Below are 23,605 nucleotides of genomic sequence, written 5' to 3'. Positions count from 1 at the left end.
CTTCAACTCATAAATGTGGGAAATACACTCAAAATATTAAATATTCTTCAACTCATATAATGTGTGAAATACACTCAACATTTTCAATATTCTTCAACTCATAATGTGGGACATGCAAACAAAATTAATTCTAAACTGAAATACTGATGTCGGTCCATTACACAATTATAATCAGCGAATAATGTTAGAAAACATGAAAGTGACACCACAGTGACAATTTAACTTTTTTTTTTATTCAACACAATGTGCTTTTAAAAAGGCACGAATCAAAAGGAGCTCAGTCAAAACAAAGTGCTTGTCATAAATTAAAACAAAAAAGGAAAAGGAAATGACTCCATAAAAACAAAATGTGTTTTAAAGTACATTAAGTGTTAATAGTTCCATATTCTGATAGTGGTCATTGCTACAGAGGGTAGATTCAGTATTTTGGGTCTCCATATCACACTATTCAGTAAACATTATGATAAAAACTCAAAGGCTTCATGATAAAATTCAATAAGATTCTAATTATAATCCATCCTCAACAGCAATGACAACTATTAGAATGTGGAGCCATTTAAAACGTTTTGGCACTTACTGTACCTTGAAGGCTGCAACTCACTTTTTTAAAATAAAACATTCAAATAAAAGTACTGGTTTCTACTGTGCCGTACTTCAACTGGCAACATCAAGGTAAGCATTAGGTCACACAACATTAAACATGTATAGTGCATGAATTCAACAGTCGTTTCCCACAAGTACAGTACAAAAACTTGGGCTTGGCAATACGTCAATGTTGTGATATTTATCTATTAACAATCAATGTATTAAATCTGAGGTAGAAGAGGCAAACAGTGTAACATATTAAACATGAGGTAGAAGAGGCAAATTATTACATTTGTAAAGAGGGGAAAAAAACTAAAAACATCCTCAATACTCAGCTCAACAAATAGTCCATTCTGAGTGATTCACTCATTGAACAAATCATTCTTCAGTGTCAGTAGACGGCCTTTCAGTGGTTTGTTGTCCTCAAGACACATCACAACTTTTTGGATAAATGTGAATGTAAGCTCAAGATTCTTTGGGTACTGTAGGTCTAGTGCATAGACATACCCAAAGAGCAGGAGAAATGAGTCAGCCAGGTTTGTGGGACCACTCACAAGTATTTCATCTTCCACGACAATACAGATGCTCTCAGGGCTGAAGAGGGCCGCATCAGTAGTATCATCAGTGACAACTGTCAGGAGAGCCACCGGAGTGTCAGTGAGGTCTGGACCATCTGCTGACTATAAAACACAAATAATACAAAAATGAGTTCAGCCCCTCAAGGATACAAATCATGCTAATGATGTCTAGACATTACGGTCACTTTGCACTTAGACTGCAACTAAGCTACATGTTTAAACTATTTTCTTTACACATGCTTATTATTTTATGTTAGTTTCACACCTACCTGTAAGCATACTTTTTGTTTAGTGGAATTCTTTATACTTACCTTTTCATTTATGTAATTTCTACATGTCAGTTTGCAGAATAACAACTCAAGGAAACTTCATAAACAGGTTCTGGGGGCTATTCCAGAAAGGAGGTTCAACAAACTGAGCCTAACCCTGAACTCAGAGTTGACTTACCCCGTGAAGTGAAACTGAGTTTTCAGTTACAGAACAGCTGATCTGAGTTAGGTAAGTTGACTCAGAGTACGTTAACTCGGAGTTGAGCTTGTGCCTGACGACTAGTAAAAAGCCATCATCAATGGAGCTCCGATACGGTTATTCACCATGGCAACGGGAGAAAACAGGAAGCAGACATTTTCTGGCTGCGGCTGTTATATAAATCACTGACAGAGTTTCAGATGCAGTCGTCTTTTCATTTTGAATTTAACATCACTTTATTTTATATTAGCCTTTAAGGAAGTGGTTGAATGTTGTTCAATGTTTTATTTTAGGCTATTTTGTTTTATTTAAAATCGGCTGAAAATGAAATATAAAAACATTTTATCTCATACTCAATGCGGCGACAAACTAGAAACACGGACTTTGAAATTACGTTGTTGGAAAAAATACAATTGGCTACTGATGGTTTTCACATAACCTGCTTTCTGGAATGCCCCTCTGGTTCTCCTAGAGTTCTTTGAGTGATGTCATGTTTAAGCTGACTGAATAGCTAAGCAAAGGGATTGATAGTGAGGCCAGTACACTTACATTACAGGTCCTGAAAAACTTGGGAGGCATCTTCACGCAGGTACACAGGAAGTGCACGAAGGACGAGGGCCCGTCTCATATTTACATCACGTTGTTCCTACATGGACAAAAAATATCCATTACAATAATAATTACACAAATATCAAAAACATTCATTGTACACTAATTATAGTAAAAATGAAAATGTTAAAAGATAAGCAAGTTAGTTATTAACAAGCAAAGCATCAAAGTTGTGTGCTTATAGATCTGCTATTTCTGTTGTTGTTCTTTGTATTTAACAAAGTATTAATAAAGGGTTCAAGTGATCAACTGTTGACCCCACAGTTGAGATAAAAACATTTAGAGAAATAGCAAAAGAATGACTGTGGAAACACATAAAATAAAACCAATTATTAGTGTAACCCTCTCACCAGGCTCGAATTTGACTCTCACGATATTACCTTATTTAGAATATCTGAACAGCATGGGATATTAGGTGAGAAGGACATCTCCAATAAGAATCCCTATTGTAAACTTGCTAGGGTGAATGACAAATAGGGTATTAACTTCAGATAGAATGATTATAGACTTGGTTATTGTTGTAAGGATATGCTTTCCCATGCATTAAATGAAACTGAAACAGTAAATGACTCCACCAATACAACAGACATAAGGTTCAAGATCTATATTAATCAAATGTTCAATGTATCACATCAAAAGAAATACAAATTATAAACCCCAATGATTTTTCCACAACCCCATGTCCAAATTATTTGCAAGCTTGCTTAAACCCTGGGCGCGCGTTGGAGCTCATAAAAAAAATGACGACATACATAAAGTCCCGAAGTCCACCCCACATTTGTAGTTACTCACTACTTGTAGATAATGCCTCAGCAAAATATAGTAGTTCCGTGCAGGTGTCCTCACAAGATCCACCGCGAACACAGCTATCAATGCAGCCAGTACTCGGTAGCAGCAACAGACATCTGTTGGAAACCCGAACTGATCGTCACAAGCAATTCTCTCCAAGTCTTGCACGATGCTAGGCTAACCTCTAGGATGTCGAATGTCGCGAATGTCTCCACAATGCGACGGCAGCTTCAGTCTCCACTTGGTCTTTCTTAACTAAATAATAAACACTCTCTTATAGAAATAAAATCAGGATTTCCCTTAAAAAAACTCTGTAGGTATGGTTTTGTTCTCTCTTTATCGTTTCCTTTGGTCGTTTTTCCTTCACCAACCCCACTAACGTCTCTACTCTCCCTTCTTTCAACTTTTCCCTCCCTTTTCTTTCCCGGCAACCAGTCCACTCTCCCATTGGCCACAACTTAACAAGTTAGCTCATTGGTCAAAACTTTAACGAGATACGTGGGAAATTTAAACTTAAAAGTAAACCAACCTATTCACTTGTACATTTTTTAAAAAACATTGCTTCAAAAGAAATGCATTAATGACATTACAAATCAGGAGCTATTCGATCACCTTTTAAATCTAATACCAATGAATTATAACAAATACACTCTATACTTGGTTTTAGCAATGTATTACATTAGTAACACTATTTCATAATACATCCTACCTGAACTGTTAAAAGGATTTCGAGATGATCTCACAACCACACACTTGAGCCTAGGAAGAAATACACAGGCCTGGTAAGCATAATGATAACACACTCACATTATGTTGTTTAGCATTGTTCGTTTCACGCTAGCACACACGTACACACAGCTCGATAACGTAAAATATTTACTGTGTAAGGCAGACACTTATTGAAATAAGTATAATCACAGTACGCACTTGCATTACCGGCGAACAGCGAAAACTCATGGACCTTCCTCCACCGTCAATGTCCCGGGCAAACATGCATTATGGGAAATGTAGTTCATCCAGGAAACCTGCTGATAATGTTACACCGTTGTAAGATGAAGTAACGTAACGTATTTATCACATATTTAACAACTTCTAAAGTTACAACTACTTGGATTTTTACACTATTTACAACAAATATTCACTGTGCACATTGTACAAATGTATTCCCAGTTCCACATTTAAGACTATCGAAATTCAATTGAAAAAAACAAATGAAAAAAAAACAGAGTTACTTACCAAATCAGAGGTGATGATAAGATGGCGCTTAAGAAAACGAGGGCAATAAGACTAATGATAAAAACGGAGGTGGTGGTGGTGGTTTCAAGCGGGCAGCATAAAAGTGCGCATTGCAAACAAATTAAAACAAATTAAACTGTGTTCCACATCCACACGGGCGGCCCAAACAACCCCGCATCTCGGCAAATTCAAGATGGCTGACTCAGCTTTCCTGAGGGAGAGATGACCCACCCACCAGAACGTCATGACGTCGATAACGTCATGACACTTCCTAAACTTTTTGAGCGTTCCACACAAATTACCTATAAAATATTGAGCGCTCTTCAATTAAAGTGGCATAAATCTCAACAGAGCTCAACACTTTATAGTTTGGTCAACTGCATAACGACATTTGACTGTTATGACCTTATTACTTATGAGCTAGTACAACTGTTTGGGAATACAGTGTATTTGACCCCTCTGCAAAACATGACTTAGTACTTGGTGGCAAAACCCTTGTTGGCAATCACAGAGGTCAGACATTTCTTGTAGTTGGCCACCAGGTTTGCACACATCTCAGGAGGGATTTTGTTCCACTCCTCTTTGCAGATCTTCTCCAAGTCATTAAGGTTTCGAGGTTGAAGTTTGGCAACTCGAACCTTCAGCTCCCTCCACAGATTTGTTATGGGATTAAGGTCTGGAGACTGGCTAGGCCACTCCAGGACCTTAATGTGCTTCTTCTTGAGCCACTCCTTTGTTGCCTTGGCCGTGTGTTTTGGGTCATTGTCATGCTGGAATACCCATCCACGACCCATTCTCAATGCCCTGGCTGAGGGAAGGAGGTTCTCACCCAAGATTTGACGGTACATGGCCCCGTCCATCGTCCCTTTGATGCGGTGAAGTTGTCCTGTCCCCTTAGCAGAAAAACACCCCCAAAGCATAATGTTTCCACCGTCAAACATGGAGGTGGAAACATTATGGATGGGGCCATGTACCGTCAAATCTTGGGTGAGAACCTCCTTCCCTCAGCCAGGGCATTGAGAATGGGTCGTGGATGGGTATTCCAGCATGACAATGGGTCATAGGCTGCATTCCTCCTCCTCCAAACACGGCGAGTTGAGTTGATGCCAAAGAGCTCGATTTTGGTCTCATCTGACCACAACACTTTCACCCAGTTCTCCTCTGAATCATTCAGATGTTCATTGTCAAACTTCAGACGGCCCTGTATATGTGCTTTCTTGAGCAGGGGGACCTTGCGGGCGCTGCAGGATTTCAGTCCTTCACGGCGTAATGTGTTACCAATTGTTTTCTTGGTGACTATGGTCCCAGCTGCCTTGAGATCATTGACAAGATCCTCCCGTGTAGTTCTGGGCTGATTCCTCACCGTTCTCATGATCATTGCAACTCCACGAGGTGAGATCTTGCATGGAGCCCCAGGCCGAGGGAGATTGATAGTTATTATGTGTTTTTTCCATTTGCGAATAATCGCACCAACTGTTGTCACCTTCTCACCAAGCTGCTTGGCGATGGTCTTGTAGCCCATTGTCACGCCATGACTTTGGGGACTCGTATTTGTTGAGTTAGGGTGTGTATTTTCTGTGTGGTATGTTCTATGTTGCATTTTCTATGTTTAGATCTAGATCGTGTAGATCTATGTTGGCCGGTGTGGTTCCCAGTCAGAGGCAGCTGTAGCTCGTTGTCTCTGATTGGGGACCATACTTAGGTAGCCTATTGGCACTAGTGGGTTGTGGGATCTTGTTCCGTGTTAGGTATGTTTGTTTTGTGTACCTTGGACTTCACGTTTCATTTGTTGTTTTGTCATTGTGTTTATTCGGAAAAATAAACATGTACGCATATCATGCTGCACCTTGGTCCGTCCCGTCTATAAACGATCGTGACAGAAGATCCCACCAAACGAGGACCAAGCAGCGTGTCCAGGAGCAGACATCCTGGACCTGGGAGGAGATCCTGGACGGTAAGGGTTCCTGGACATGGGAGGAGATTCAGGCCGGGATGGATCGCCGTCCTTGGGAGGAGACCGTGGAGGCGCGGTATAGAGAGGGGCAGCGGCAACGCAGAAGGTGCCGGCCGAGGAAGAAGCCCGAGAGACAGCCCCAATAATTTTTTTGGGGGGCGCTAAAAGGGTGGTTGGCGGAGCCTAGGGTTAGAGCAGAGCCAACTCCCCGTACTTACGCGAGGAAGCGTGTGACTGGGCAGGCTCCGTGTTATGCGGAGCTACGTACTGTGTCGCCAGTGTTCCGGCACAGTCCTGTACGTCCTGTGCTAGCACCACGCACGTGTCGTGCGAAGATGGGCATTCAGCCAGGACGGGGTGTGCCGGCTCAATGCTCCTGGTCTCCAGTACGCCTCCTCGGTCCCGCATATCCTGCGCCTGTTCTACGAGCTGTATCGCCAGTGCGCGTGCACAGCCCAGTGCGTCCTGTGACGGCGCCCCGCATGTGTAGTGCGAGAGTGGGCAGCCAGCCAGGACGGGTTGTGCCAGCTCTCCGCTCCAGACCTCCAGTCCGCCTTCGCAATCCGGTCCGGCCCGTTCCTGCTCCACGCACCAAACCAGTGGTGCGTGTCGCCAGCCCGGTCCGGCCTGTTCCTGTCCCTCGCACCAAGCCAGTGGTGCGTGTCGCCAGCCCGGTCCGGCCTGTTCCTGCCCCTCGCACCAAGCCAGTGGTGCGCGTCGCCAGCCCGGTCCGGCCTGTTCCTGTCCCTCGCACCAAACCAGTGGTGCGCGTCGCCAGCCCGGCCCGGCCTGTTCCTGTCCCTCGCACCAAGCCAGTGGTGCGCGTCGCCAGCCCGGCCCGGCCTGTTCCTGTCCCTCGCACCAAGCCAGTGGTGCAGTCGCCAGCCCGGTCCGGCCTGTTCCTGACCCTCGCACCAAGCCAGTGGTGCGCGTCGCCAGCCCGGTCCGGTCCGTTCCTGCTCCCCGCACCAAGCCAGTGGTGCACGTCGCCAGCCCGGTCCGGCCTGTTCCTGTTCCTCGCACCAGGACAGTGGTGCGCGTCGCCAGCCCGGTCCGGCCCGTTCCTGCTCCCCGCACCAAGCCAGTGGTGCGCGTCGCCAGTGGTGCGCGTCGCCAGCCCGGTCCGGCCTGTTCCTGTCCCTCGCACCAAGCCAGTGGTGCGCGTCGCCAGCCCGGTCCGGCCTGTTCCTGTCCTTCGCACCAAACCAGTGGTGCGCGTCGCCAGCCCGGCCCGGCCTGTTCCTGTCCCTCGCACCAAGCCAGTGGTGCGCGTCGCCAGCCCGGTCCGGCCTGTTCCTGACCCTCGCACCAAGCCAGTGGTGCGCGTCGCCAGCCCGGTCCGGTCCGTTCCTGCTCCCCGCACCAAGCCAGTGGTGCGCGTTGCCAGCCCGGTCCGGCCTGTTCCTGTCCCTCGCACCAGGCCAGTGGTGCGCGTCGCCAGCCCGGTCCGGCCCATTCCTGCTCCCCTCACCAAGCCAGTGGTGCGCGTCGCCAGCCCGGTCCGGTCCGTTCCTGCTCCCCGCACCAAGCCAGGCCGAGGCGGAAGGCCCTCCCGGCCCCTACCCTGTTATGTTTAGGTTGCGCGGTAGGAGTCCGCACCTTTGGGGGGGGGGGTACTGTCACGCCCTGACTCTGGGGACTCGTATTTGTTGAGTCAGGGTGTGTATTTTCTGTGTGGTATGTTCTATATTGCATTTTCTATGTTTAGATCTAGATCGTGTAGATCTATGTTGGCCGGTGTGGTTCCCAATCAGAGGCAGCTGTAGTTCGTTGTCTCTGATTGGGGACCATACTTAGGTAGCCTATTGGCACTAGTGGGTTGTGGGATCTTGTTCCGTGTTAGGTATGTTTGTTTTGTGTACCTTGGACTTCACGTTTCGTTTGTTGTTTTGTCATTGTGTTTATTCGGAAAAATAAACATGTACGCATATCACGCTGCGCCTTGGTCCGTCCCGTCTATAAACGATCGTGACACCCATTCCAGCCTTGTGTAGGTCTACAATCTTGTCCCTGACATCCTTGGAGAGCTCTTTGGTCTTGGCCATGGTGGAGAGTTTGGAATCTGATTGATTGATTGCTTCTGTGGACAGGTGTCTTTTATACAGGTAACAAGCTGAGATTAGGAGCACTCCCTTTAAGAGTGTGCTCCTAAACTCAGCTCGTTACCTGTATAAAATACACCTGGGAGCCAGAAGTCTTTCTGATTGAGAGGGGGTCAAATACTTATTTCCCTCATTAAAATGCAAATCAATTTATAACATTTTTGACATGCGTTTTTCTGGATGTTTTTGTTGTTATTCTGTCTCTCACTGTTCAAATAAACCTACCATTAAAATTATAGACTGATCATTTCTTTGTCAGTGGGCAAACGTACAAAATCAGCAGGGGATCAAATACTTTTTTCCCTCACTGTAACTCAGCTGTGTATAGGTCTACTTGAAATAGCGACTAGACATGTCCCCCGTCATTCCCACATAAACGAATTAAGCCATAAATGAAGTTGTACACTAAGGTTTTATTACGGTTTTCGTGAGTACCCTAATTATTGTGATGTGGGGGAGGACAGACAGTCAGTCTTGTTTAAACAGTGTGTGTGTGCGTGCACGTGCACATGTGTGTGTATCTGTGTGTGTGTGTGTGCTTCTGTGTGTAGTTGTGAGTGTGTGTGTGTGCGTGCGTGCGCGTGCATGTGTGGGTGGTCCAAGGCAGGATATTTGACATGCAAGACTGGTGGCTGAAGAGCTGCAGGTGGAGTCCCTAATTAGACACACAGACCAATTAGTCAAGTTTACAGAGGTCTCCCTGACCCATGCAGACACCACACAGCACACACACTAACTCTGATACACACAGTGTTGGGTAGGTTACTTTCTAAATGTAATCCATTACAGTCACTAGTTACTTGTCCACAATTGTAATCAGTAACGTAACTTTTGGATTACCCAAACTCAGTAACGTAAACTGATTACTTTCCCCTTAAGAAGCATTAGAAGAAGACACAAATTATGGAAATATGGACTTGGAAATATAGGTTAGTCTAATTCTTTTACCTGAACATAACCCAAAAACGAAGGACTTATTAGCAACTCTGTTGTTTATGTTTTGCTTCAAAACATGGTTGAAAAAGAAAGGCTGCTCTCATGTAATGGCGTTCTTTGAGCATTACCGAAAAGTGCTATTTGCATGATGTGAAAAAGGAATGCAATATGCTGCATTTGCTATAGGCCTATTGTTTAAAGTTTTTTGTTGGTGACACTATATAATTAAGAATTAGAATACTTAAAGTGGAACTGACAATGTTTTAGCAACATGCAATCATTTTCACGTTTTCATACTTTCAAATTTTTTTGGGGAAATGAGGCAGAGTAAGTCATTTGTTAAAATTCCATAGCAATATAGAGTGGGAAAGCGGCCATACGTTTCGACAATTGATAGACACTGCAGTAAATAAAACCTAATAAAAACATGTCAGTCTTGTCCAGGGCTGCGTTCAGTAGGTTTTTCCATTCTGGAACATTCAATTGAACGGAAACGGTGCTGTATTGAACGACCAGTTGAAAAACGGGGAGGGGTTGGGTTATGGGTTGGGGAATGGTGTCAGTATGGCCACTGCCCTTTTAAATACATCATTCATTGCTTCAAGCCACACCTCGCCATACCCACTAAACGGGAGCAAACATACCTCAAAGTCTGCTCAAGAACATACAAGAACGTTTTTGGGAAACGTGCCGTTCAGCAAAAAACATTCAGCAACGTAGCAAACGTTCAAGCAAATTGAACGCAACTCAGGACCAGACTCTACACAGACCGGTGCACCATAGGCAATCAGAGCTATAGTAGGCCTATATGCAAATAAGCCATTTGCCACATGGGCCTGCCATCATTCACTTTGAACTGGACTGTGTGTTTACAGGCAGTAGCAACAGCGCAACTTTAGATCATTAGAAAGCATTTGCCAAAAGCCACAAAACACACCTGAATGGATTTCTGCAAATATATAAATACCACAGGAGTCCACTTACATTTGGTAACTTTACAGTCCTACTGATCAAACAACCATGAACCATAGGCTCTCTCTCCCTCAGTTGCCTATGCAAATAAACAACAACAAGATCAAGAACTAATGTTAGCCAAAGCAAGATGAGCTAAAATATAACGAGGGAAAGGTAGATAAACACTCTCAAACTTTTTTAGCTTTTAGTTGGCTGTCAAAATTACACTGATAAACAATAGGGAATAGTAGCCTGCTCACCCTTCTGCAGCTTGCCCAAACCACGTTTTGACAACTGAATAGAAACTTGCCTGCCTGTCCTCCCATTTGATCGATGCCAAATACATTTGATTGAAAACTACGAGATATGCTAACTGTGGATAACAGTCGTTCAAGTTCAGCATAGCTAGCTAGCAAAGTGTTTCACATTTATTGCTAGCTAACCAAATGACACATTTACATTTACATTTACATTTACGTCATTTAGCAGACGCTCTTATCCGGGGGGGGGGGGGGGGGGGGGTGGTGAGTGACTCCGCTGTCCTGGCGTCGTGAGGGAGCTTGTTCCACCATTGGGGTGCCAGAGTAGCGAACAGTTTTGACTGGGCTGAGCGGGAACTGTACTTCAGCAGAGGTAGGGGAGCCAGCAGGCCAGAGGTGGATGAACGCAATGCCCTCGTTTGGGTGTAGGGACTGATCAGAGCCTGAAGGTACAAAGATGCCGTTCCCCTCACAGCTCCGTAGGCAAGCACCATGGTCTTGTAGCAGATGCGAGCTTCAACTGGAAGCCAGTGGAGTGTGCGGAGGAGCGGGGTGACGTGAGAGAATTTGGGAAGGTTGAACACCAGACGGGCTGCGGCATTCTGGATGAGTTGTAGGGGTTTAATGGCACAGGCAGGGAGCCCAGCCAACAGCGAGTTGCAGTAATCCAGACGGGAGATGACAAGTGCCTGGATTAGGACCTGTGCCGCTTCCTGTGTAAGGCAGGGTCGTACTCTCCGAATGTTGTAGAGCATGAACCTACAGGATCGGGTCACCACCTTGATGTTAGCGGATAACGACAGGGTGTTGTCCAGGGTCACGCCAAGGCTCTTCGCACTCTGGGAGGAGGACACAACGGAGTTGTCAACCGTGATGGCGAGGTCATGGAACGGGCAGTCCTTCCCCGGGAGGAAGAGCAGCTCCGTCTTGCCAGGGTTCAGCTTGAGGTGGTGATCCGTCATCCATACTGATATGTCTGCCAGACATGCAGAGATGCGATTCGTCACCTGGTTATCTGAAGGGGGAAAGGAGAAGATTAGTTGTGTGTCGTCTGCGTAGCAATGATAGGAGAGGCCATGTGAGGATATGACAGAGCCAAGTGACTTGGTGTATAGCGAGAATAGGAGAGGGCCTAGAACTGAGCCCTGGGGGACACCAGTGGTGAGAGCACGTGGTGCGGAGACAGCTTCTCGCCACGCCACTTGGTAGGAGCGACCGGTCAGGTAGGACGCAATCCAAGAGTGAGCCGCGCCGGAGATGCCCATTTCGGAGAGGGTGGAGAGGAGGATCTGATGGTTCACAGTATCAAAGGCAGCAGACAGGTCTAAATAGACAAGAGCAGAGGAGAGAGAGTTAGCTTTAGCAGTGCGGAGAGCCTCCATGACACAGAGAAGAGCAGTCTCAGTTGAATGACCAGTCTTGAAACCTGACTGGTTTGGATCAAGAAGGTCATTCTGAGAGAGATAGCAAGAGAATTGGCTAAAGACGGCACACTCAATAGTTTTGGAGAGAAAAGAAAGAAGGGATACTGGTCTGTAGTTGTTGACATCAGAGGGATCGAGTGTTGATTTTTTGAGAAGGGGTGCAACTCTCGCTCTCTTGAAGACGGAAGGGACATAGCCAGCGGTCAAGGATGAGTTGATCAGCGAGGTGAGGTAAGGGAGAAGGTCACCGGAGATGGTCTGGATAAGAGAGGAGGGTATAGGGTCAAGCGGGCAGGTTGTTGGGCGGCCGGCCGTCACAAGTCGCAAGATTTTATCTGGAGAGAGAGGGGAGAAAGAAGTCAAAGCATAGGGTAGGGCAGTGTGAGCAGGACCAGCAGTGTCATTTGACTTAACAAACGAGGATCGGACGTCGTCAACCTTCTTTTCAAAATGGTTGACGAAGTCATCCACAGAGAGGGAGGAGGGGGGGGGGGGGAGGAGGATTCAGCAGGGAGGAGAAGGTGGCAAAGAGCTTCCTAGGGTTAGAGGCAGTTGCTTGGAATTTAGAGTAGAAAGTGGCCTTAGCATCAGAAACAGATGAAGAAAATGTAGAGAGGAGGGAGTGAAGGGAAGCCAGGTCCGCAGGGAGTCTAGTTTTCCTCCATTTCCGCTCGGCTGCCCGGAGCCCTGTTCTGTGAGCTCGCAATGAGTCATCAAGCCATGGAGCTGGAGGGGAGGACCGAGCCGGCCGGGAGGATAGGGGACATAGAGAGTCAAAGGATGCAGAAAGGGAGGAGAGGAGGGTTGAGGAGGCAGAATCAGGAGATTGGAGGGATAAGGATTGAGCAGAGGGAAGAGATGATAGGATGGAAGAGGAGAGAGTAGCGGGAGAGAGAGAGCGAAGGTTGCGACGGCGCATTACCATCTGAGTAGGAGCAGAGTGAGTAGTGTTGGAGGAGAGCGAGAGAGAAAAGGATACAAAGTAGTGGTCGGAGACATGGAGGGGAGTTGCAGTGAGATTAGTAGAAGAACAGCATCTAGTAAAGATGAGGTCAAGCGTATTGCCTGCCTTGTGAGTAGGGGGGGACGGTGAGAGGGTGAGGTCAAAAGAGGAGAGGAGTGGAAAGAAGGAGGCAGAGAGAAATGAGTCAAAGGTAGACGTAGGGAGGTTGAAATCCCCCAGAACTGTGAGGGGTGAGCCATCCTCAGGAAAGGAACTTATCAAGGCATCAAGCTCATTGATGAACTCTCCAAGGAAACCTGGAGGGCGATAGATGACAAGGATATTAAGCTTAAATGGGCTAGTGACTGTGACAGCATGGAATTCAAATGAGGAGATAGACAGATGGGTCAGGGGAAAAATTGAGAATGTCCACTTGGGAGAGATGAGGAGTCCTGTGCCACCACCCCGCTGACCAGATGCTCTCGGGGTATGCGAGAACACATGGTCAGACGAGGAGAGAGCAGTAGGAGTAGCAGTGTTTTCAGTGGTAATCCATGTTTCCGTCAGCGCCAAGAAGTCGAGGGACTGGAGGGTAGCATAGGCTGAGATTAACTCTGTCTTGTTGGCAGCAGAACGGCAGTTCCAGAGGCTGCCTGAGACCTGGAACTCCACGTGGGTGGTGCGTGCAGGGACCACCAGGTTAGAGAGGCAGCAGCCACGCGGTGTGAGGCGTTTGTATAGCCTGTGCGGAGAGGAGAGAACAAGGATAGACAGAGGCATAGTTGACAGGCTGCAGAAAATGGCTACAATAATGCAAAGGAGATCGGAATGAAATGAACTAAACATCTGGGAAAGGAGAGAGCGGGGCCTCCCTCACCACAACACCCATATATAACTCTCCCAACTTCCACCTCAGAAACTATAATTGTTGTAAACTACAGTGGTTCAATGTTTTCTAGGAATAGACTAACTTAGTTTATTCAGCTAGCTAACTAGGTACAGTATTCTTCCGTGAAAATCGTCCAGGGCACCTAGTCATAAGATGCCTGCATCTTTAGCTGTCGCCACTGAAAAACAATACGGTGGGGAAAAGTTGTCCACACCCACTCGTCCAATGTCAACGACATCCTCCCAGCAGCTAGCTGTTAGGCTCCGTGTTTTATGCTTGCGAAATAAATAGCTACATAAAGAGATAAGCTAGCCTATTAGCCACGTTATGACTGACTTATGGTCATTGCCCTTGCTAGTTTGATTGTATTGACATTCACAGCCTTAGTTATATTTGTCTGTTTTTGTCCAAAATATTATGTCATTGAAACTGAAACAGTGCATCTGGAAGGGCTGGAGGCAGGAAACAATGTACCAGGCCAGCTGTGATTTACAACCTGATAGCAATATTTGTTGGACTACCAGTAAATATATTGGTGTATTAGCTAAATTAATCATGCATTGAACTGCAGCCATTTATTCTGCCAACAATGCCTTACTGTACGTCATGGAATTTTGAGTCAAATAGAGCCCATTTTTTAAACCTCTTATAAAGTTGGTTTTGTAGCATAAACTGGGAATTTGATATTTTTTTACTGATATTATGATTGGCTGTTGGTTTCATGTCTGCAAAGTAGTTAAAACGCTGTCAGTTCCACTTTAATTAATTCAATAGGATATCTATGCTTGACCCTTTGATACCGCAATAATTTGCAGATGTTTAAGTCTATCAAAAGTGTCCAAGTTTAAGCATTTGTCTGTTAGGCCTTTGGACATTTTTGTTTTAATCAGCACGAATTAGATTGAGCAGTAAAAGCCCTACTCGTGGTCTTCTTAAATTAAACTAGTTTTTGTCAGTATGTATGTAGCACAATACCACGGAGGAGTTTACAACAGTTCCATGTACATTTTAGTCATTTAGCAGACACTCTTATCCAGAGCGACTTACAGTCAGAGCATTCATCTTCAGATACAGTAGCTAGGTGGGACAACCACACATCTCAGTCATATTAAGTCCTCAATAAAGTAGCTATCAGCAAAGTCAGTGCTAGTAGGAGGGGTCAAGTGCGAGTGTAGTTCACGAAAGGCAATCTTTTTTCTTTTTTTTGGTGGAACTCCCTTTTTTTTTTTTTTTTACATTAAGCAGACGCTCTTGTCCAGCGAGACTTACAGTAGTGAGTGCATACATTTTCATTTGTACTATTCCATAGGCTGGGATCTGCACTATGCAGCTGTTGCAAGAGCGCATTTTTCACTGGCTGTCCAAGGTACGCACAAACAGTGATTGATAAGCAACTTAGCCTACACTTCTTCAATTCAACCATTATTGGGGTAAAATACATCCATATAAACTCAGCAAAAACTGGACCAGATTTGCCAGTTCTTGGTGTGAGATGTTACTCCACTCTTCCACCAAGGCACCTGCAAGTTCTCAGACATTTTTGGGGGGAATGGCCCTAGCCTTCACCCTCCGATCCAACAGGTCCCAGAAGTGCTCAATGGGATTGCACGTGGTCTGCCACTGCGAGGACGATCAGCTATCCGTCCTGTCTCCCTGTAGCGCTGTCTTAGGCGTCTCACAGTACAGACATTGCAATTTATTGCCCTGGCCACATCAGACCATCCGTTGCATGGACAGACTGTGCCAGTGTGATCTGAGTGTGAGCATCCAGTTGTGGAGACTACAGCACATCGAGTCAGTGGACGGACAGGTCAGTAACTCATCAAATATGATAATATACAATATTGTGTAAAACATAGAATTTGTAGATGCATTGAAATGTTGACTTTCTATCCACTTTTCCCCATGTTTTAGATGGTGCGTGAACATCAGGCTCACCCAACGAGAAGCAGTGCATGATCAACGCCAACCTCAGCAAGGAGATCTGCTGGAAGTGATGCACTCTCTCTCACTCTCTCTCTCTCACTCTCTCTCACTCCGTGGGTAAGACAATTTAAACATCACAGATATAAATTCCCACTGTGCCCATGATAAAATGCAATGTGAATTGTGTTGTACTACTGAATGAAACAACATTACTTTAGTTGGCTGCTTTGAGCAAAACTTGTATGTATTATAAAATTCTGGGAGCCAAGTGTGTGTGCATGAACTATGTGGAATATGTTTTGGACTATTGGCTTCCCTGAAAACAGGTACTGACAGGAGGAGCAATATGAGTCAGTTAGAGGTCGTCATGCTGGATGGGGATGGTGATGGAGGCTTTGGTGGTCCACACAACAAAGAAGCAGGTGTCCCTTCCAGTGATGTGGAGCTGACCTTGGACCTGGTGCCAGTAAGGATGATCTTCACAGAGGCGATAAGACCCTCCCTCCTTGATATAGAAATCCTTCGACTTCACTGCCTCTTCAATAGTAAGGTCCCTTGCACTGTAGGGAAACTTGACCTCCACCACTGCTGTGGTGCCACCAGACCATCCGGTGAGGCACCCAGGATCCCAGACACCGTGACCAAAGCCCTGACTCCTGCACATCCATCCCTGTCTTTTGAATGCCTTGATGCCCTCTTTGTTATCTGTGCCCCACTTTACAGACAAGATGAAGAATGTTAAGTGTCACGTCCCTTTCAATGCATGACTTTGAACACCTTGAAATGCATTATTTGTAAGACAGTGCATTCGGAAAGTATTCAGAGCCCTTAAATCTTTCCACATTTTGTTACGTTAAAATTTATTAATTTCTTTTTCCCCTCATCAATCTACACATCATACCCCATAATAAGAAAACAAAAACAGGTTTTTAGACATTTTTTGCAAATGTATTAATAATAAAAAACATAAATAGCTTATTTACATGCAGTTGAAGTCGGAAGTTTACATACACATTAGCCAAATACATTTAAACTCAGTTCTTCACAATTCCTGACATTTATCCAAGTAAAAGTTGCCTGTCTTAGGTCAGTTAGGATCACCACTTTATTTTAAGAATGTGAAATAATAGTAGAGAGAATGATTTATTTCAGCTTTTATTTATTTCATCACATTCCGACTTCAATTGTAAGTATTCAGACCCTTTTTTTAATGTGACTCGAAATTGAGTTCAGGTGCATCCTGTTTCATTTGATCATCCTTGAAATGTTTCTACAACTTGATTGGAGTCCACCTGTGGTACATTCAATTGATCGGACAGGATTTGGAAAGGCACCCACCTGTCTATATAAGGTCCCACAGCTGACAGTGCATGTCAGAGCAAAATCCAAGCCATTAGGTCAAAGGAATTGTCCGTAGAGCTCCAAGACAGAATTGTGTCGATGCACAGCACTGGGGAAGGGTACCAAAACATTTCTGCAGTATTGAAGGTCCCCAAGAACACAGTGGCCTCCATAATTTTTTAATGGAAAAAGTTTGGAGTCAACAAGACTCTTCCTAAAGCTGGCCGCCCGGCCAAACTGAGCAATCGGGGGAGAAGGGCCTTGGTCAGGGAGGTGACCAAGAACCCGATGGACACTCTGACAGAGCTCCAGAGTTCCTCTGTGGAGATGGGAGAACCTTCCAGAAGAACAACCATCTCTGCAGCACTCCACCAATCAGGCCTTTATGGTAGAGTGCCTGACGGAAGCCACTCCTCAGTAAAAGACACATGACAGCCCGCTTGGAGTTTGCCAAAAGGCACCTAAAGGACTCTCAGACCATGAGAAACAAGATTAAACTCTTTGGCCTGAATGCCAAGCGTCACGTCTGGAGGAAACCTGGCACCATCCCTACAGTGAACCATGGTGGTGGCAGGATCATGCTGTGGGGATTTTTTCAGGGTTGAGGGAAAGATGAACAGAGCAGAGTACAGAGAGATCCTTGATGAAAACCTGCTCCAGAGCGCTCAGGACCTCAGACTGGGGCGAAGGTTCACCTTCCAACAGGACAATGACCCTAAGCACACAGCCAAGACAACGCAGGAGTGGCTTCGGGACAAGTCTCTGAATGTCCTTGAGGGGCCCAGTCAGAGCCTGGATTTGAACCGGATCGAACATCTCTGGAGAGACCTGAAAATAGCTGTGCAGCGACACTCCCCATCCAATCTGATAGAGCTCGAGAGGATCTGCAGAGAAGAATGGGAGAAACTCCCCAAATACAGGTGTGCCAATCTTGTAGCGTCATACCCAAGAAGACTCGAGGCTGTAATCTCTGCCAAAGGTGCTTCAACAAAGTACTGAGTAAAGGGTCTGAATATTTATATATCTGTTTTTTATTTCTAATGGATTTGCAAGAATTTCTAAAAACCTGTTTTTGTTTTGTCATAATCGGGTGTTGTGTGTAGATTGATGTTTTTTTTTTTTTTTTTTTTTTTTTTTTAAGGCTGTAACGTAACAAAATGTGGAAATATGGAAGGGGTCTGAATACTTTCCGAATGCACTGTAAATAAAATGTGATTTGATTGATGACATTACAGCTGTAAAATATTTAATAAACTGTAATTTTCACATGAGGACAAGTGCAGTTTTTCCATAAACTTTTAATTGATAACTTGACATATCAATCATATAGTGGGAAGGATACTATAAATCAAGACTGTGTGAATGCATGTAACACTCTGAATAAATAAATACTGTGCTTTTGAAGATTTGTCTCTGGTCATGCAACTACAATACAGGCTGGATGTCTAAACAAAGTAAAAACAGATTCATTCTCATCAATGACAACATTCTAGAACTGAGTTATTAGTATCCGGGATAATCTGGTTAATTATTATAGAATTAATTAAGTGGTTCTTTCCTTGTAGAATGTTGACAGCTGTATAGAACACGTTGTATTGCTAAGATGCTCAAACTTAACTTAATAGCTACACTCACCAACACAGGACAAACTTTATCTGGCCCTGACCTAACCAGTAAGTTGCCCCCCACTATAGCTGCACTTCTTCCCTTTTAATGCTCTTATGCTCATCCTTGACAAATGCCATAAGGTCTGAAATAGACACCAAAGTCAACATACTGTACAAAAAAGTATCTAGGTTAAGTAATACAAAATAATTGTTTGATCTACTGCTCTGCTAACTAGCTAGCTAAATTGTAGTCAGTGGCTAGCTAAGACAGAGAAAGGGGACAGAAGAAGTTCAACACTTTTTTCAATTAATTTCAATAGAGCGCATGGATTCATCAGGTCTCTGATCGCGCTGGTGAACGATAGCTGACAGTGTCCGTTAGAGATGAGGTGCACGATCTTCCTGCAGGAATTTGTAGTCTTCTCTGTTTCTAATTAACATTTCTAATTTGGAGGCAAATATATTGACAAACTCATCTTGTCCGAGAAAGAATTACACAGTTATTAAAACGTCACGCCTACACCAAACCAAGGTAAGCCTACACCAAACACAAAAACAATTTCTGTGTTTGACCACTAGGTTTTATGGGTATTATGACGCGTCCACTGTGGGGGACGATAGTTGTCTCTGGCTTGTGGTCAGACTCGCTCTGGTGGAACAAACTTACATTTGGGCCTTTTTCAATTCTAATTTGAATGTCATTGAGAAAACAGAAAGGTGTCAAATATTTTTCTCGCAAATATCCTTTCTGAACTTAAAAGTAATCAAAAGTATCTGTAGTCTGATTACAATATTTTTGCTGGTAACGTAATGGATTCCAGTTACAGTTAATTTGTAATCCGTTACTCCCCAACCTTGGATACACAGCAGCTCTGTTACGGTGCTGCGCAGAAATTTCATGAGAGGCGAGTGCAGCCTGTTGTTGTTTTTCGTCCAATTATAAGTCATCAAAGTAGCACTAGCTTCTGGCTCTGTGTGTGCCGTGGCAAGCAAGTTAGGAGATCAATGGAATTATGGAATTTAAAGTTAAGTGGAAGGATAGGCTACAACGACCAATAGCCAACAGGTAGGCTGCTACTTAATACTCTAAATGGAGTTGTTGTTCTTGTAATTGTGTAGCTACTATTCCTTGTTTTTCATTACAACTAAGATTTAATGGTGGTTATTGGTGAGAATGGAGAGGGGTATTGTGATGGGGTGACTGGGAGGGCATCAGATACTTCTCTGAGTTGTGCTTGGGGGCTCCACTCATACCATTTCAGTCTCTCGGAGGACCCACCAGCCACTATACTTTCATTTCATTAATAAGGTAATACAAACTAACCACAGTACTTAAGTGGCATTCTTTCTTAAATGTATGTACAGTGGATGTACAATGTATCCACTGTTTTTTTGGGGTACATTAGGAGAGGAGTCGGAGCTAAAAAGCCCTAAAAAAGGCATAGCGCCTCAAGTGCAAAGACATACTTTGCTTTATGTTTTTGTTTTTTGTGTGTTTTTTTTGTTAAATGTCTGCTCAGCCCACATGCCCACACACTCTATATATGTAATGTATAAAATAACTATGCATTTATACTATGATCCTCCCATTCTATGGAATGCCCACCGCCTTCATATGTCATGTCTGCTCGAATATTTTACTTGGTTCTTCAATGATAGACGGAACCAATAAGGTCAATTTTGATTCTAAATACAAGTAAAGACTAACAAATTCCAACTCATCACATGGAATGTGCACAGGCTCCATGATGGGAAAAAAAGCAAATGGTTCTTGAACACTTGAAGAGATTGTCAACAGATGTGGTTTCTTGCAATTTTACCCTTTAGAACCCATAGCGGCCGTCATCGGCCTTTCTTTAAATTACTATAGTAGCCGGGGACGGCCTTGTTTTTCTAACAATAATATCTGTGTCAATATCGCAAAATGAACTTGCTAACAACTTGTTGTCATGTTCGCGTGGCTGTTGTCATAAACCAGAAACCGGAAAAAGGGTATGCTGTCATTTGACTTTTAAAATAAAAAATCACTTAATTACTCGAAATGACGGCGCCGAAGCGGCCACGACCTTTCACTCTGGAAGAGGCTCTATATATGTTGGTTGGTGATACAGATTCGGACACGTCCTTGCACTTTGAAAGTGATGATGTCGAGGTGAGTGAAATAGCAAAGTAAACAGCAGATATACAGTGAGGGAAAAAAGTATTTGATCCCCTGCTGATTTTGTACGTTTGCCCACTGACAAATAAATTATCAGTCTATAATTCTAATGGTAGGTTTATTTGAACAGTGAGAGACAGAAAAACAACAACAAAAAATCCAGAAAAACGCATGTCAAAAATGTTATAAATTGATTTGCATTTTAATGAGGGAAATAAGTATTTGACCCCCTCTCAATCAGAAAGATTTCTGGCTCCCAGGTGTCTTTTATACAGGTAATGAGCTGAGATTAGGAGCACACTCTTAAAGGGAGTGCTCCTAATCTCAGCTTGTTACCTGTATAAAAGACACCTGTCCACAGAAGCAATCAATCAGATTCCAAACTCTCCACCATGGTCAAGACCAAAGAGCTCTCCAAGGATGTCAGGGACAAGATTGTAGACTTACACAAGGCTGGAATGGGCTACAAGACCATCGCCAAGCAGTGTGGTGAGAAGGTGACAACAGTTGGTGCGATTATTCGCAAATGGAAAAAAACACAATAGAACTGTCAATCTCCCTCGGCCTGGGGCTCCATGCAAGATCTCACCTCGAGGAGTTGCAATGATCATGAGAACAGTGAGGAATCAGCCCAGAACTACATAGGAGAATCTTGTCAATGATCTCAAGGCAGCTGGGACCATAGTCACCAAGAAAACAATTGGTAACACACTACGCCGTGAAGGACTGAAATCCTGCAGCACCTGCAAGGTCCCACTGCTCAAGAAAGAACATATACAGGGCCGTCTGGAGTTTGCCAATGAACATCTGAATGATTCAGAGGAGAACTGGGTAAAAGTGTTGTGGTCAGATGAGACCAAAATCGAGCTCTTTGGCATCAAGGAGGAGGAGGAATGCAGCCTATGACCCCAAGAACACCATCCCCACCGTCAAACATGGAGGTGGAAACATTATGCTTTGGGGGTGTTTTTCTGCTAAGGGGACAGGACAACTTCACTGCATCAAAGGGACGATGGACAGGGCCATGTACCATCAAATCTTGTGTGAGAACCTCCTTCCCTCAGCCAGGGCATTGAAAATGGGTCATGGATGGGTATTCCAGCATGACAATGACCCAAAACACACGGCCAAGGCAACAAAGGAGTGGCTCAAGAAGAAGCACATTAAGGTCCTGGAGTGGCCTAGCCAGTCTCCAGACCTTAATCCCATAGAAAATCTGTGGAGGGAGCTGAAGGTTCGAGTTGCCAAACGTCAGCCTCGAAACGTTAATGACTTGGAGAAGATCTGCAAAGAGGAGTGGAACAAAATCCCTCCTTAGATGTGTGCAAACCTGGTGGCCAACTACAAGAAACGTCTGACCTCTGTGATTGCCAACAAGGGTTTTGCCACCAAGTACTAAGTCATGTTTTGCAGAGGGGTCAAATACTTATTTCCCTCATTAAAATGCAAATCAATTTATAACATTTTTGACATCCGTTTTTCTGGATTTTGTTGTTGCTATTCTGTCTCTCACTGTTCAAATAAACCTACCATTAAAATTATAGACTGATCATGTCTTTGTCAGTGGGCAAACGTACAAAATCAGCAGGGGATCAAATACGTTTGATGCTGTGAAACTTGGGGAATAGCTCTCAGATGAGCAAATCCTGTCATGACCACTTGGTTGGTACAGGCGAGCACATCAGCGGTGGAGCAGGAGCTTGAATGATTGCTCTCTGTCTCATGGAAATAGTTGCAGTGTTTAGCTGAATAAAGTATGGTCACCTAACTAGATGGTTGTTTTGTCTTGTTCATAATTCATATGGAAACAGCCCAAGCTGCTTGCTATAGCTAGCTAGCTAGTCTGTCAGGCATGAAAAGTTGTGTGTGGTCGTAAATTTGGGCTGCTCTAGCGAAGCGTCAACCTCACCTATCACTTTCACTAGCTAGCCATACAGACAACCAGCTAACTAGCCACCGAAATGGAGATTAGGGTAATTTGGGTTTATCTGTTGGGCTTAGGTTATGGTTTGTCATGTTTGCTAGGTACAGATATTCATAGGCTATACATTGCCTTGTTTTCCTATTATTTGACAGCTTAGCTGTCGTGTTAGGGTAGATGCCCACACAGTGGAGCTCATATGATATTGAGTTGCAGTGATATTTGTTTTAAATTGCCAGCTAACAAGTTGCTTGTTTTGTCCTGTTTCTACCGATAAAATTAATTTGGAAACTGTCCCAGCTTCGTAACTAATCAGCTGACATTGGCGAATTCTGTAGTTAGTCTGTCATGCAGGAAAACGAGAGTTGGAGGCAAAATTGTGCTTCAATGCTACACTGTCACTTAATCGACTCACTCCCTCCCTACAAAGACAACCAGCTAACTATGCCCATCGAAATAGATGAATAATTATTCTAAACCTGTTTGGCTAAATTGCACGGTGTCATCTTTGTCATCTTTTACTTTCAACATCCTAAATAAATAAACAATAGTTGATGAAGTGTTGAATCTGTAAACCGTTGTGCCACATACTTTGACTTCTTACTGTCTATGAAGTCATCTGACCATGGGTACAACATATTAATTCACTTATTTTTGTGTACTCTATCCTGTCTGATTATTCATCAGACAGGATAGAGTGTGTGTGTGTGTGTGTGTGTGTGTGTGTGTGGAATGGGAGGCGTGTAACTGTATCACACAATTTATTATGGAAACCCCTAAGAGGTGATTATTAGGAAGAGAATATGTGTATGGTTGAGAAAAAGAGAGGAATGACGAGAGAGACCGTGTGAGAGGGAGAGAGAAAGATGATGTTCCTGACCACAATTGTGTTCTATTTGTTGCTCCGCTCCTCTCTCTGTCTCTT

The 23,605-nt window shown here is 44.3% G+C and overlaps 1 long non-coding RNA gene across 4 annotated transcripts; it reads right to left on the bottom strand.

The window, feature by feature from the left end:
• Nucleotides 1-211: 211 nt before the first annotated feature.
• Nucleotides 212-4,704, bottom strand: LOC311107305. Of its 4 annotated transcripts, none has more exons than XR_014610410.1 (6): nucleotides 4,266-4,704; nucleotides 3,948-4,057; nucleotides 3,739-3,788; nucleotides 3,033-3,145; nucleotides 2,181-2,277; nucleotides 212-1,265 (listed from the first exon to the last, which is right to left on the bottom strand). It is a non-coding gene; the product is annotated as an uncharacterized lncRNA (long non-coding RNA). The 4 variants fall into 4 exon arrangements; XR_014610412.1 differs by having other exon boundaries at nucleotides 3,957-4,057; XR_014610413.1 differs by having other exon boundaries at nucleotides 3,948-4,054.
• Between the last annotated feature and the right edge of the window lie 18,901 nt (nucleotides 4,705-23,605).

Source organism: Coregonus lavaretus, assembly GCF_964263955.1.
Source record: "Coregonus lavaretus genome assembly, chromosome: 32".
In the NCBI taxonomy this organism is placed as follows: Eukaryota; Metazoa; Chordata; class Actinopteri; order Salmoniformes; family Salmonidae; genus Coregonus; species Coregonus lavaretus.
The sequence above is the reverse complement of the archived record's forward strand: the minus strand, read 5'-3'. Positions and strand labels throughout refer to the sequence as shown.